The following is a 14,161-nucleotide window of genomic DNA, read 5'->3' as shown; positions in this document are numbered from 1 at the left end:
ATCATACAGTGTTTGTCTTTCTCTTTCTGGCTTATTTCACTTAACATAATACGCTCCAGGCCCATCCATGTTGTTGCAAATGGGACGATTTTGTCTTTTTTTATGGCTGAGTAGTATTCCATTGTATATATATACCACATTTTCTTAATCCAATCGTCAGTCGAGGGACACTTAGGTTGCTTCCACTTCTTGGCTATGGTGAATAATGCTGCAATGAACATAGGGGTGCATAAGCCTCTTTGGATTGTTGATTTCAGGTGCATTGGATAGATTCCCAGTAGTGGGATGGCTGGATCATAGGGCATCTCTATTTTTAATTCTTTGAGGAATCTCCATACCGTTTTCCATAGAGGCTGCACCAATTTGCATTCCCACCAGCTGTGTATGAGGGTTCCTGTTTCTCCACGTCCTCTCCAACATTTGTTGTTTTTTGTCTTGGTGATTATAGCCATTCTAACGGGCGTGAGGTGGTATCTTAGTGTTGTTTTGATTTGCATTTCCCTGATGATTAGTGATGTTGAGCATCTTTTCATGTGCCTATTGGCCATCTGTATATCTTCCTTGGAGAAGTGTCTGTTCATTTCCTCTGCCCATTTTTTGATCGGGTTGTTTGTTTTTTTGTTGTTCAATTGTGTGAGTTCTTTATATATTATGGAGATCAACCCCTTGTCAGATGTATGTTTTGCAAATATTCTCTCCCAGCTGGTTGGTTGTTTGTTCATCTTGATTCTGATTTCATTTGTCTTATAAAAGCTCTTTAGTCTGATAAAGTCCCACTTGTTTATTTTTTCTTTAGTTTCCCTAGTCTGGGTAGGCATGTCATCCGAAAAGATTCCTTTAAACCCAATGTCAAATAGTGTGTTGCCTATATTTTCTTCTATGAGTTTTATAGTTTCAGGTCTCACCTTCAGGTCTTTGATCCATTTTGAGTTAATTTTTGTGTATGGCGATAGCACATGGTCCACTTTCATTCTTTTGCATGTGGATGTCCAGTTTTCCCAACACCATTTATTGAAGAGACTTTCCTTTCTCCATTGCATGTCCTTAGCACCTTTGTCGAAAATTAGCTGTCCGTATATGTGTGGTTTTATTTCTGGGCTTTCAATTCTGTTCCATTGATCTGTGTGTCTGTTTTTGTACCAGTACCATGCTGTTTTGATTACTATTGCTTTGTAGTATGTTTTGAAGTCAGGAATTGTGATGCCTCCTGCTTTGTTCTTTTTCTTTAGGATTTCTTTAGCTATTCGGGGTCTTTTGTTGCCCCATATAAATTTTAGTATTCTTTTTTCTATTTCTGTGAAGAATGTCATTGGGATTCTGATTGGGATTGCATTGAATCTGTAGATTGCTTTAGGTAATATAGACATTTTAACTATGTTTATTCTTCCAATCCACGTGCATGGGATATCTTTCCATTTCTTTATGTCATCGTAGATTTCCCTCAATAATGTCTTGTAGTTCTCATTGTATAGGTCCTTCACCTCCTTGGTAAGATTTATTCCTAGGTATTTTATTCTTTTTGATGCAATTGTAAATGGTATTATCTTTTTGAGCTCTCTTTCTGTTAGTTCATTATTAGCATATAGAAATGCAACTGATTTTTGTAGATTGATTTTGTACCCTGCAACTTTGCTGTAGTTGTTGATTGTTTCTAACAGTTTTCCAACAGATTCTTTAGGGTTTTCTATATATACAATCATGTCATCTGCAAATAGTGAGAGTTTCACTTCTTCGTTACCTATTTGGATTCCTTTTATTCCTTTTTCTTGCCTAATTGCTGTGGCCAAAACCTCCAGTACTATGTTGAACAGGAGTGGTGAGAGTGGGCAGCCCTGCCTCGTTCCTGTTCTCAGAGGAATGGCTTTCAGTCTTTCCCCGTTGAGTATGATGTTAGCTGTGGGTTTGTCATATATGGCCTTTATTATGTTGAGGTACTTTCCTTCTATTCCCATTTTATTGAGAGTTTTTATCATAAATGGATGTTGTATCTTGTCAAATGCCTTCTCTGCGTCTATTGAGATGATCATGTGGTTTTTATTCTTTGTTTTGTTGATGTGATGTATCACGTTGATTGATTTGCGGATGTTGAACCATCCCTGCGTCTCTGGTATAAATCCCACTTGATCATGGTGTATGATCTTTTTAATATATTGTTGTATTCGGTTTGCCAATATTTTGTTGAGGATTTTTGCATCAATGTTCATCAGCGATATTGGCCTGTAATTTTCTTTCTTTGTATTGTCTTTGTCTGGTTTCGGTATCAGGGTGATGTTGGCCTCATAGAATGATTCAGGAAGTGTTCCATCTTCCTCTATTTTTTGGAATAGTTTGAGGAGGATGGGTATTAAATCTTCTTTGAATGTTTGGTAAAATTCACTGGAGAAGCCATCTGGTCCTGGACTTTTATTTTTTGGGAGGTTTTTGATTACTATTTCAATCTCTTTACTTGTGATTGGTCTATTCAGATTCTCCATTTCTTCTTGGTTCAATTTTGGGAGGTTGTATAAGTCTAAGAATTTATCCATTTCTTCTAGATTGTCCAATTTGTTGGCATATAATTTCTCATAGTATTCTCTTATAATCCTCTGTATTTCCATGGTATCCGTTGTAATTTCTCCTCTTTCATTTCTAATTTTATTTACTTGAGCCTTTTCTCTTTTTTTCTTAGTTAGCCTGGCTAAGGGTTTGTCTATTTTGTTTATCTTCTCGAAGAACCAACTCTTTGTTTCATTAATCCTTTCTACTGTTTTTTTGGTCTCAATATCATTTATTTCTGCTCTGATTTTTATTATTTCTCTCCTTCTGCTGGCTTTGGGCTTTGCTTGTTCTTCTTTTTCTAGTTCTGTTAGGTGTAATTTAAGGTTGCCTATTAGGGCTTTTTCTTGTTTGTTAAGGTGGGCTTGTATCGCTATGAGTTTCCCTCTCAGGACCGCTTTTGCTGCGTCCCATATGGTTTGATATGGCATGTTATCATTTTCGTTTGTTTCCAGATAGTTTTTGATTTCTCCTTTAATTTCATCAATGATCCATTGGTTGTTCAGTAGCATGTTGTTTAATCTCCACATTTTTGTCACTTTCCCAGTTTTTTTTTCCTGGTTCATTTCCAGTTTCATAGCCTTATGGTCTGAAAAGATGCTTGTTATGATTTCAATCCTCTTAAATTTATTGAGGCTTGCTTTGTTTCCCAACATATGGTCTATCCTAGAGAATGTTCCATGCGCGCTTGAGAAGAATGTGTAGTCAGCTGTTTTTGGGTGGAGTGCTCTGTATATGTCTACTAGGTCCATCTCGTCCAGTTTTTCATTTAAGTCTAATATTTCTTTATTAACTTTTTGTCTGGATGATCTATCCATTGCTGTAAGTGGGGTGTTAAGATCCCCTACTATTATTGTGTTGTTGTTGATTTCTCCTTTTAGGTTTGTTAATAGTTGTTTTATGTACATTGGTGCTCCTATGTTGGGTGCATATATATTTATAAGTGATATGTCTTCTTGATGGAGTGTCCCTTTTATCATTATATATTTCCCTTCTTTGTCTTTCTTAACCTGTTTTATCTTGAAGTCTACTTTGTCTGATATGAGTATGGCAACACCTGCTTTCTTTTGTTTGCCATTAGCTTGGAGTATTGTCTTCCATCCTTTCACTCTGAGCCTGTGCTTGTCTTTAGTGCTAAGATGTGTTTCCTGAAGGCAGCATATTGTTGGGTCTTGCTTTTTAATCCATCCTGCCACTCTGTATCTTTTGATTGGAGAGTTCAATCCATTTACATTTAGGGTAATTATTGAAATATGAGGGTTGAATGTTGCTGTTTTGTCACTTATTTTCTGGTTCTTTTGCATTTCCTTTGTTTCTTGTCCCATTTGTTTTGGACTGCCAATTCAGTTTGGTTGTTCTGTCTTATGATTCTTCTAGTTTTCTCTTTGTTTATCATATGTGGTTTTAATTTGATTATTTGTTTAGTGGTTACCTTGAGGTTTGGGCGAAAAATCTTCTGTGTGAGATAGTCCATTATCTGATAGCCTCCTATTTCCTTATACTAAGTCAATTCAGTCACTTTCCTCTTCCCCTTCTAAGTTGCTCTTGTTATACCTTATTCTATCTTGTGTTGTGGCTGTGTGTTTACAGTGATGAGGTTAAATTTATTTTTGGTGAATTTCTTCCTTTGATCTTTGAGTTTAGTATTTAAGTGGTTGCTAACCTATTCCGGTAAAGATCTACTATTTCTCTGATTTTGTCTACCTACTTTTCTCCTTACTCCAAGCTTTGTGTTCCCTTTCTCTTCTTGTTTTCAGGCCTGAGGGCCTTCTTGAGTATTTCTTGTAGTGGCGGTCTCGTGGCCATGAACTCCCTTAGCTTTTGTTTATCTGGGAGAGTTCCTATTTCTCCATCATATTTGAAGGATATTTTTGCTGGATAGAGTATTCTTGGCTGAAAGTTTTTGTCTTTTAGTATTTTGAATATATCATTCCAGTCTCTTCTAGCCTGAAAAGTTTCTGTTGAGAAATCCGCTGAGAGCCTGATGGGAGTTCCTTTGTACGTTATTTTTTGTTTTTGTCTAGCTGCCCTTAATATTGTTTCTTTGTCGTTGACCCTGGCTAGCCTTACCACTAGGTGTCGTGGTGAAGGCCTTTGTCTGTTAATATATATAGGAGTCCTGTTGGCTTCGCTTACTGGTATTTCCTGCTCCTTCCCCAGATTTGGGAAATTTTCAGCTATTATTTCCTTGAATAGGCTCTCTGTTCCTCTTTCCCTCTCCTCTCCCTCAGGAATACCTATAATTCTTGTGTTACATTTTCTAATAGAGTCCGATATTTCTCGGAGTCTTTCTTCATTTCTTTTTAGTCTTAGTTCTCTCTCTTCTTCCATCTGGAGTATATCTGTATTCCTATCCTCTAAAGTACTAATTCTTTCCTCCATATTGTCAGCTCTGTTCTTTAAAGATTCCAGATTCTCCTTTATCTCCTCCATTGTGTTCTTCATCTCCATCAGCCCTGATAGGTTTTTCTTTATGATTTCAATCTCTTTTGTGAAGAAACTCCTAATCTCATTTAATTGTTTGTCTGTGTTGTCTCGTATTTCGTTGAGTGTTTTTATGATAGCTATTTTGAAATCTCTGTCATTTAGTTTATGGATTTCTGTGTCTTCGGGGTTGATTTCTGGTTGCTTGTCATTTTGTTTCTGGTCTGGTGATTTCATATATTTTTGCATTGTGGTTCCTGTGTTGGTTTTGATTTTCCTCATCCTGGAAGTCTCTGGTTGCAATTTCCACCTGCCGCCACTGTGTGGTGGTAAAGGGCTGTGTAGTCTAAGCCCCCTGCGCTCTGCCCCAGTTTTTCTGCTGAGATCCGCAGTTTTGTTTTGTTTTGTTTTGTTTCTTTTCCCCACTGCGATCCACGGGTCCAGTCCAGTTTATTCAGGTCTGCCTCGGACCGCTAGATCTGGTCGAGCTGCAGACTCCGGGTTGTGGGGAGGGGGGAGCTCTCTCTTTTGCCCTCTGGGTCCCTGACGTGGGAGGCTTCTCGTTTGCCCCTCTTTATCCGCTCTCTGGGTTGCTCAGATGTTGATGGTAGCCCTGTGGCTCCTCTGAGCCCTCTGTGCGGGAGTTTCCCACTGGCTGAGAGAGCCCGAAGAGCTACAGTGTCCCGCCGAGGGCCGCCCCTCCCCCCTCTCTGGGAGCCGCGCGGACCGGGATCGCTGCTCTGATGGGGAGGGAGCGGAGTTCTCCTTACCTCTCCCCACTTCCTCCGGGGGCCCAGCACGTTCCGCTCTCAGATGTGCGGCAGTGTGGATCCCTCCGCTCCAGCTTTTGACTGTCTGGGATTCCGTTGTTGGTCTGTGGCTGTTACTTTTGTTGTATTTTGTGGGGGAAGAATTCACGGGAAAGCTCACTCCGCCATGATGCTGACGTCACTCTCGGTAGTACTTTTTAAAGTCTGATCTGTATGCCTTCATGGGTCATAAGGGGCTTCCAAGTATTTCCTAGGCTAGTTTTTTACTGGGTTTTCATATCCAGCGTACTGCTGGTTTTTTAATCATATTTTTCATTGTTGTAGGTCTGTGCTTGAAACTCTGTCCCCATTCTCTATTGTCCTGTAATTAGTTCATCCATTCCCAAGTCTCTTACTATCAGTTCTGTGCAGATTACTTCAAATCTGTATCTCCCCTAAACTCAAACAATCTTTCATTTCCAACCATCTGCTGAATATTTCCATTGAATATGCCATCAATTAAAAACACAATTGAGCCCAGGAACTCTACTCTGTTTATATATTGCCAGATTTTTGCTCAATTACTATTCCCACAACTTTGCTTTCCTTTTCCAATTCCCTACCCTAACATCATCCACAATTCTCCACTGTCTATGGATGAACTTCAAATATCCTAGCCTGTTATTAAAAGCCCAACACAAACTATTCCAAATCTCTATCTCTAGCCTATTTTCTACTTCTGCTTCCTGCATAAATCCCTCCTTCTGCTAAAGTAATCTGTATGCTCTCCTCACCCCCAATACATCAAATGTTCACACTTTTCTCTATGCCCTTTCCTCAACATGGAATGCTATTGCCTTTCCACCTCTGAAAATCCAACCCATCCACTAAGACCAGCTGCGGTTTTAGCCATTCTAGAAAACTTTTCCTGATCACGTCAACAGGATCCTCTGAAATCCTCTCGTCCTCATTGTCAGAGAGTAAAAAAGGCATCATGATGTAGGTATTTGTGTACATGACTTGTGTTTCCACCTGAACTAGAAATAATGGGTCATTCTTTATACTTTTTTTTCTTCTCCTCAGACCATGTGCTCATTAAATGAATAGAATTAGTAAATGATAACTCCTACCAAGCCTCTGCCTATGAATTTTGTTGAGGATGTAAAATGACATGGGATAAGCAGGAAGGATAGGTGCTCTGTGAGACTTTATGTACCACTAAATTAGCTTATGAACCGAAAAGCCTACAATCCTGTCCTGAAAAGAAACAGGAGAATCTCTCTCTTAAGAGAATTAATTCTAATACTTCACTTTACAAAATGTTGCTGCCTCACAAGGAAATAATACGGGAGAGAGGATTGCATTTTACAATTTCAGAAAATGATTAAAATGCTAAAGACAATGTAATAATAAGTAAAATGCAAATCTAAAAAATCATTCATTTATACATTTAGCAAATATTTGTGTGCCTGCTGTGTGCTTGGCACAGTGCTTGGTGCTGGGGTTAGTGATGAACAAGATGGACGTGGTCCTTGCAAAAAAGGAGCTTATAGTCTAGTGGAGGAGACACAATAAGCAAGTTAGAAGAAGGTTATAAAGGGGAACTAACTGGGTATTATGGGACTGTACAGTATGAATCTAACCTGATTATTAATTTATTTACTAAATGTTATTGAACACCTTCCATCCTTCCATGTGTCAGATATAGTATCATTGCCTAGAGCTTCAAGTTTAAAATAATAATATTCACATCAGTATTATTATTAGAGCACACACTTACATAACAATTATTATGTATTAGGCACTATTCTAAGTGTTTTACATATATTAATTCACTTAATCCTCATAACAGCCCTATGAGATAGGTACTATAATTATGCCCACGTTACACATGAGGAAACTGAGGCACAAAGAGCTAAATATCTTTCCCAAAGTCACCCATATAACAAGTATCAGAGTCAGAATTTGAAAACATTCTGGCTTCACATTCCATGCATTTAACCACTGTCCTGTACTGTCCTCTAGAAGCCCTTCATCTAATCCACCAGGCATAAAAAAGTATCATTGTTGGACTGTGTCTGAGGCCACATGCCACAGAGCACAAAGAGGGAACAGTAGGTTCTTTCTGTGAGAAGGGGCCCTATGGTCAGGCAAGACTTTGGAGAAGTCTTAACACTTGAATGAATACTAGAAAGATGATTACAGGTTTATCAGATGGACAAGAGAAGAAAGAACATTCCAGGCAGAAGGAGTAACTTAATGGGCCAGCGCTGGTGGCCTAGTGGTTAAGTTTGGTGTGCTCTGCTTCAGCGGCCTGGGTTCAGTTCTTGGGCGTGGACCTACACCACTCGTCTGTCAGTGGCCATGCTGTGGCAGCAGCTCACATACAAAAAGAGAAAGATTGGCAACAGATGTTAGCTCAGAGTGAATCTTCCTCAGCAAAAAAAAAAAAAGAAAAGAAGGAATAACTTAAGCAAAAAAATAGAGATGTGAATCCAAATGACACATGTGGGCACTTGCAAGTCGTTGGGCATAGCTGCAGCCTCAGAGTCCAGAAGGAGATAAAATTGGAGAGATGGACAGGAACCAAAACACAAAGAGTTTTATTTACCCACCACGCTAGAGAATTTGCATTTCCTCTTGACACAACAGGAAGCCACTGAGTAGTTTATAACAAACTGCATTTTAGATAGACCACTCTTACAGCAACTGAGAGGACCAAAGGGAGATGGATGATACAGGGATGTTAAGAGACAAGTGCAGTGTGATTATTGGAATAGTCCAGGAACAAGATGATGGGGAGGGCCTGAATGGAAACTTTGATTGTGAGAATGGTGAGGCAGAGACAGACCAGAAAGGAGTTACAGTTGGCCTGGTAGATGAGAGACAGAGAGAAGCCAGGGATAACTACTTTGGGCGGCTGCGTAAAAGAAAGCACTACCAGCTGAGAGAGAAAAAGCATGGGTAGAAAAGCAGATTTGGGGCAAGAGGGGCAGGACATGCTGAGCTCAGTTGTGGACGTGCTGAGTTGGAGGTGTCTGTAGAAGATCCATGTGGATATATCCAGCAAGGGATTCGTAGTCGAGAATGGAACTTATAAGAGAATGCTGACCTGGAGACAAATATTTGGGACATAGTTCAGACCTTAGGAACGCACATTATTATCCAAGAAGAGTGTGGAAAAGGAAAAGGAAGAAAGTCAGAACCCTAGAGAACACCAACAGTAAATATCTTTACCATGATAGGATTCTCAACATTGAGTCAAAAACTTGCCTCTTTATATATGAGTTAATAAACACTTATTGAATAGTGATTCTGTATTTTACAATTTCTCCCTCAGGCCACTCACATCCCCTATGTGTCCTTTCTGATGCCTCAGAATTGGGTAAAATTCCTGGTAATATACTGCTCACCAGTTGCACAAATTCAAATATTTGTATTTCTAATGAATCAACATTAAATTCAGTGTACTGAGAGTTTCTCTTTCCCCAGCCCACTCCTACTACCTACACAAAGACATGCACTAGTGCTGTCAGCAAAGAAAATCACTCAGAAGGGCAGGAAAAGGCTAATTATGAACATGCCTCACACTCGCCCTCCTTCCCTCTCTTCCAGACAAAGTGCCCTAAACCCTGGCCTACTCCTCCCTCACTGCAAACCACGCTTACTCACCAAAAAAAGTCGAATGTTGAGAAAAAATGATAGCCCTGTAGAATATTAGATCTAGAAGAAAGTGTAGAGATATCTGATTCAACATTGACAAATGTGGTGGCCTCTCGTTCACCCTCCTCGACATCCCTAAGGATTCTAATGTACTGAGGCACAGAGAGGTTACGCAGTCTGCCTCTGGTATGAGAGCCATGGCACCATTTGAACCTCTTCATTTAACTGTTCATTTGTCAAACATTTATTGAACCCCTATGTCTCCATCAGCATGTGAGGCAATGGGATACTTTATGATGAGACATATCTGTAGTTGAGGAGACAAATGGAAACAAAGATTTTAAATATCTCTCACTTAGTGCTATAAAAGAGAGAGATGTAAGATGCAAGGTGTATTTAACATTACCTGAAGGTCTAGGAAGTGATCACGAAAGACTTCACAGATCATGAAGGGCCCTGTATGCCATACCTAGGAGTTTGGACATGACCTTGAGGACAATGGGAAAGCCACTGAAGGGGTTTAAAGAGGTTAGTATCGTGACTATGTTTTCATTTTAGAAAGATCACTCTGAAAATGGTTTGGAGAATATATTAAAAAATGATGAAAACCTGATATAAGGAAATTTAAGTGCAGATGGAGAGGAAAGGACAGAGATGAGAGAGGTTAGGAAATAGGACTCGCATACTGTGTAGGTGTCAGAGGAGGCAGGAATTTTCACTGTCTCTGTGATTCCTACATTGGGAGACTGGATGAATGGTAACACCACTAACGAAGATATGAAATATTCATCTATTAAACAAATTTTCATTGAGCACCTACCATGTGCCTTGTGTTAGGCTCTTGGGATACATCAGTGAGGAAAACAAAGATTCTTGCACTATTGGAGCTTGCAGACTGGCAGGGAGAGACAGATGGTAAACAACAAACAAGAAATACACAAGGTTTTACAACATGAGGAAACTGAGGGCCAGAGAGGTTAAATAACTTGTGCAAGCCGTAGACCTGGCTAACTGCAAACCTGCAAGTAGAAAGCAGGTCTGTTGATTTCACTCCATGTCTAGCTTTCTTTTCAGCCCTTCACCCCCACTCCCACCAAAGGAAGAAGGAAGAGTTAGACAAGGAGTAGGGACTCAGGTGAATAGATTAGCTTACTGAAAAGGGAAAGTTCAAGGAGATGAAGGGCATCAAATAGCAAGTGCATGAATGACACATTTCTGTCCAGAGATCCTGGACTAAAGCCACAATTATCCATTCTGGACCCAATAGAAAAAGAACTCCAGAAGCATCTCTTGCTCAAAGAAGCAAAAGGGTGAATAGATGTGACCCAAAACTCAGCGGACTCTCAGGCCAAAGGCTTCCTAATAAAACTACCGACTTGAAAAATAGGGGAAAGAAATGCCTTCCAAATCTCCAGTGTCATGGTAGGAATAGTCCTTCTGTGATTTTTAAGCTCCATAAAGGTTGTTCCCACAGAGCATATTTAACCATCGAGATGATCTCACTGTGCAGACTTTTAATTGAGTGTGCTCAGTACAGGAAGCAATTTAACATCTGATTCTTACAATGGATCATGTCATTTCAAAGGTGGATATGCTCTTTGCCATTGATCATTTTCTTCCTCTAAGCACATGAAGCTTAGCTGTTAGCATGTTAACTGTGCTGCTGTGATATCAAAGGGACTGCAGTGAATGGTTTACTGATTATTTTCAGTCTGTTTTCTAGGTATTTGAGTATTGTAGCAGCACTGAATTGATACTTGATATAGGCTTCTTTAACCTGAAAGTCTCATGGTACTTCACAAAGGTTAACTCATTAGTCTTTAAAAATACCTCAAGAGGAATACAATAGAAGCTTGTCATAACATGGCGTAGATTTGGATATACCACAGGTCAAATCATGCTCCCGTAAAGTGTAACTCTTTGCCGTGAAATCTCAGTAATACATTTAGCCTATACTAAAGATGTTGGCCTTTGCCTCCAATATCAACATTGTAAAATGCATCTACTATATTTCTTTCATAAAATCTGACTTCTCCTGGTCACATAGTCTTTGTGGAGGAGCATAAAAGCCGATTTTAGAGCTTTTGTACTCCTCTCTTCTTGATGAAACTTCCTCTGAGCCACTCCGCCTATTGTTACTCACAGGTAGCTGACAGCAAAATTCATAGAAGGCAAGCATGCACATAGATAGGACAACTCTTGCCCTTCTCTACCACAAGCCCCTCTTATTATACTGTATCTTAGAAATGAATTAATAAGCTAGAGAGATATGGAACATTAGGCCCTGAGGTATTTCTGAACATACTATTTGCTATGCAACAGAAATCATATGAGGTACTATCATCGTGTACCCCATCCAAGCAGAGTTGGTTCCTGAAGATCCCATAAAACTTTGCTATAAGGAGATTTGTTTTCAGGCTATTTTATGACATGTGGCCATCTTGTCCATCAGACACATGACAGTATGTATGTGTGAGTGTGTATTCACAGCACAGTGACCTTAAATAACTCACTTACCTTCTTTGAGTCTCAGCTGCTCCATTTTTAAAATGGTAGAAGGTTAGCCAAATGGCCCTTGAGGCCCCTTTCAACACTGAGATCTATGATTCTTCATCCTGTATATTGAGCTGTTGACAATGATTATGAATGGTTCATGGATATAGTCCATAAACTCTCTTAATTCCATATTGTTTATGGTGAGAAAATATTAATGTAAATACTTTTGTTTACCTTATAAAGACATTCATACTTTGATATATAGACCATGTTGTTTGAGAATTTAATTCTATTTATAGAGATACACATGCACACACGTACATAAACATGTATATATATATATATCTTCATTATAACGATGTCTCATTATGTTTTCAAATGTTCCCTAATGGATGGTGATATGCATCTACTAATGAAACAGATAATTAGAGAAGGAAGTTGTAAGAGGCTCATAAAATTATTGTTGCTAGGGAAACTTTCCTTGATTATACAAGTACCATATGCTTTAAAAACATTATTAGTTTGTCCCTTTATTGAAAGTGCCAATAATGAAAAGATTTTCATCTGACGCTACGTCTATCACATACAACACATCACTTTCCTCCAATTTCCAGGTATTGATTAAGCCATTTGAAATATTTAGTGTGTACTCTGTATTTTTCCTACAGACATTACAATAGCAGCAGGGCCATACATGCTATTTGATAAAGAAACTATGTTCAAATTGTAATGGACATGCAACGGGCATAACTACGTAGCCATTCATCATGCTGTTGAAGAGAAAATCCACTCATATATAAAGTAACTAGCATTTAGCATCTTCAACAGAAAAGAGACAATTAATGTAACCAGATTAGGAACTTAAGATTGCAGATACTTTTCCGTGTTCAGTTCTGGACACACACCTTAGGAAGAATAGGTGAGTTCTCAGAAGAAATGTTTCTATTAATTAGCAAACAATGTTAATATATCATAATGCTACAAATTCTCTGGATTTAAAGAAAAGCTCAAATATAAACAACTAGTCGCTGAGACATGATGGGAGGTTTTATAGTGATTTTTAGTGTACGAGGACAAAAAGGCCTATGACTAATTCCTATGTAGGCTTAATTATCTTTAACTTGCTATTCTAAGTATGACAACATCTGATCAAATTTATTTTAAAGTCATTCTTTTTCTACTCAGTAAAAAATAAAGGATAAACCTTAAGGTGACTCTAATTTGATTGATTTAATAAAATAAACCTCCACTTGAAACATAGTGAATAAACCATTGACACTACAGTGAGGTCAAAACATTAACTCTAGATTATTGAATCAGTAAGTGAAGTTCATTGGTGGCACTAGAAATACAACCCAAAAGCATCCTTAAGAGAATTCCAAGTCAAATTAAGTGTGTAAGACTGAATCCACAGAAATATCTTTGGGAGGTAGATATGAAATGGGGAAAAAAATCACACTATTATCATGATTTCCTAGCAACACATCCTACTCAGAGATGGTTTGTCACCCCGTAAGCCTTTTTTCTATCTCAAGTGAAAATAGAAGTTGAACCCAAAAGTATTCTCAGATTCAAAAATCCCTTATCTTTATAAAAGAGAGTTCATTTAATGGCCATAAGATTGTATATAAAGTGAAGTGATTCAAAGCACATCAAATATCAAACGTTTTCAAAATACATCTTTTGCATGTTGTTCTCAGACAATAAAAACCACACCTGTAATGCCATCATTAGCAGGCACCAATGCAAAAATCCAGTGAAACTTTTGACAATTTGACAAGTTTGAACTAAGAGGTAAATTTCCAACTGCCTCTCTGTAAATCTGAGCTAACTCTACTGACTGTTCCAGGACATTAAAGCTTTGAAATTGTTTTTCAAACCAGGGACATATATTAAAATAAGGTAGCAATGGTGAGGCAAGACAATGTAAGTAAGCCTGAGTGTGATGATGCGTGCTTATTTACCTGGTCAAAGTACAGTTAATAATAAGGAGTGCATTTGGACAGACAATAGGAGCATCAAAAAGAAAAAGGCAAATGTTATGTTTCGCTATTAAATGCATTCCTCTCATTTATGCAAACTCTTATTCTGAATCCCAGGTTCATTTGCTATTTGGTGTTTTTTTTTCAATTCACCTTTGTCTATGTGAAGTGAAAATAGACCCAGAAAAGGGTGTATCTAAAAGGTGTATTTTGGGGGTAGGCCCTGTGGCTTAGTGGTTAAGTACTTGTGCTCCGCTACTGGCGGCGCGGGTTTGGACCCCAGGCGCACACCGTTGCACCGCTTGTCCGGCC

The 14,161-nt window shown here is 38.7% G+C and overlaps 1 protein-coding gene across 21 annotated transcripts in view; it reads left to right on the top strand.

The window, feature by feature from the left end:
- The window catches only part of TENM1 (teneurin transmembrane protein 1), a 780,745-nt gene that overhangs the window by 539,021 nt on the left and 227,563 nt on the right, over nt 1-14,161 (top strand). The window lies entirely within an intron of this gene.

This window comes from Diceros bicornis, chromosome X (genome assembly GCF_020826845.1).
Source record: "Diceros bicornis minor isolate mBicDic1 chromosome X, mDicBic1.mat.cur, whole genome shotgun sequence".
Lineage (NCBI taxonomy): Eukaryota > Metazoa > Chordata > Mammalia > Perissodactyla > Rhinocerotidae > Diceros > Diceros bicornis.
This window is presented reverse-complemented; position numbering and strand designations above follow the sequence as displayed.